Source organism: Formica exsecta, unplaced genomic scaffold, assembly GCF_003651465.1.
Source record: "Formica exsecta isolate Colony F162 unplaced genomic scaffold, ASM365146v1 scaffold116, whole genome shotgun sequence".
NCBI lineage: Eukaryota > Metazoa > Arthropoda > Insecta > Hymenoptera > Formicidae > Formica > Formica exsecta.
The window spans coordinates 1577580-1579697 of record NW_021848499.1 but is presented as its reverse complement, the minus strand read 5'-3'; the positions used below and the strand labels follow the sequence as shown (position 1 = coordinate 1579697).

The 2118-nt window shown below is 25.7% G+C and overlaps 1 pseudogene; it reads left to right on the top strand.

Annotated features, from left to right (window-relative positions):
• The window catches only part of LOC115239512, a 5040-nt pseudogene that overhangs the window by 2130 nt on the left and 792 nt on the right, over window positions 1-2118 (top strand).

The window sequence follows — 2118 nt, the reverse complement described above, 5'->3', positions numbered from 1 at the left end:
TTGAATATTTAATATATATATAAGGATTTTTACTTTTTACAAGAGCTTCAGAAGCATGGATAAACAATTCAATAAGAAGAGTAGAAGCTTGTTAGACTGCACATGGGAAGTATTGAATTTGGGCTACTGGAAAGATGTTCCAACAGGATATAGATATTGTTATTCTCTGTGTCGCTCTAAAGGTATAAAAAATACATTATTGATTTTAAACCAATTATATATCTTTTCTCAAAAAGCTTATATTGTTTTATAAATATTTCTTTTGAGGTGATTGATATATTTAGGCAGTATTATTAGAAATTCAGTATGAAATCAATGTTGAAAGCTTCAGTGATAAAGAGGAGATGAGAAAGACTGTATTTAGAAAAATTATTAACCAAATTGATAAAGGCATTCTAGATGTATCTTTTCCTAGTGTATCAAATTTATTGACAACTATTGCTACAAAGCTAAACAACTACTGCGCTGGTAAAAATATATCTTTATAAGAAAATTTATACTAATAATATAATAATAAATGACACATAATAATCCATTGCATTTTTAAATCGATTTACTTTCTGAAATGTTAATAGAAGACTCTGGCACTATAAATCCAGAAGAAATTTCAATTAATTACAAAGAGAGTAATAATTTAATTTCTAATTATTTGGATAGATACTTTAAGAGATCTTCGATGCAGAAATTTTACAAAATTTTTGTGCCTAAACTTCTAGACATATTAACAGGTTTGATTCATAATTAATATAAATTATAAATTTAGCTAAGATCCACAAAATAATTAATACTTTCTTTTATATTATAATTTGTGTCATGACACAAAAGTTTGAAATATATTTATTATGAATAGTATAAATAAGATATCTAGCAGTTTATGATATCAAAAAGTTATCAAAAGACAATATTAAGAATATTAATCTTATATATTTTATTATAGATTGTATGAATCACTGGAAAGTACTAACATTATGGAAAAACCCTAATTACTTAAATAAGGTCGCGGGGTCTCGGACAGTACCGATTGAAATTGGATCTAGTTATACCAAGGAAGATTGGCCTCAACATCTTGTGAATTTTTCTGAATTTTTACAGAAGCACGTTATTGCAAATAATAGCGAAATCGACTATTTAGCACAGCATCAATTGTTTGAATAGGTAATATTACAATTTACGATGTATTTGATACACAATCTTGCTTTATAAAATTACAATCTCGAAATCAATCTTATATACTAGAATTAAAAAAGGTTTTTGAAGTGCCGGAATATTGCTGTTCCTTGGATAGTGAGGACAAAGATATGGAATCATCAGAAGTTGACATAAATGCCTGGTTTGGACCTGCTGGTGCAGTATCTCCTTTGCACTTTGATCCAAAAAATAATTTGCTCTCTCAGGTAAAAAAATACTTGCGATTAAAATTATTTGAATTACATTATATATTCTGAGAGGGCTTCTTCCATCTGAGTTTTGTTTTGTGTATAAAGTATATCTCATATATACAGAGTGAGTCAGTTAAAGTGTTACAAACTTATATATCGGAAACAAAGTATTTTAGAGAAAAATGTTTTATACAAAAGTTTTGTGACTTCGAGAAGGACATAAAATGGTGTCATTAGTTTGATCTTGGATAGTCATTTGAAGATCACATGAAGGTTACCTTCAATTTCTTGATGGAAACCCCCATTTTTCATTGCATTCTTGTAGCTTATCTCGAGAGCTTTTCAAATCACTTCAATAAAGTATTTTATCATTAAGTATTTTTTGAGTTATTTTATATCTTAATCTGACATATTTTGATATAAAAAATAAAACATTTCGTAAAATATTTAGTTTTTGATAATCTTACCGTAATACTTTAATGTAAAAAATAATAAGACAAATCAATTAGTGTAAAAAAAATCAAATAGTTGTTTAAAAAAATACATTGTAAATAATTACATATTTTTTCTTAAAAACAATTATTTTTTTGTATCCATATATTTTTTATACATATTGATTTGTCTCATTATTCCATATATAAAAGTATTATGGTAAGAATATCGAAAACTAAATATTTTACAAGATATTTTATTTTTTATATCAAAATATGTCAGATTAAGATATAAAATAACTCAAAAA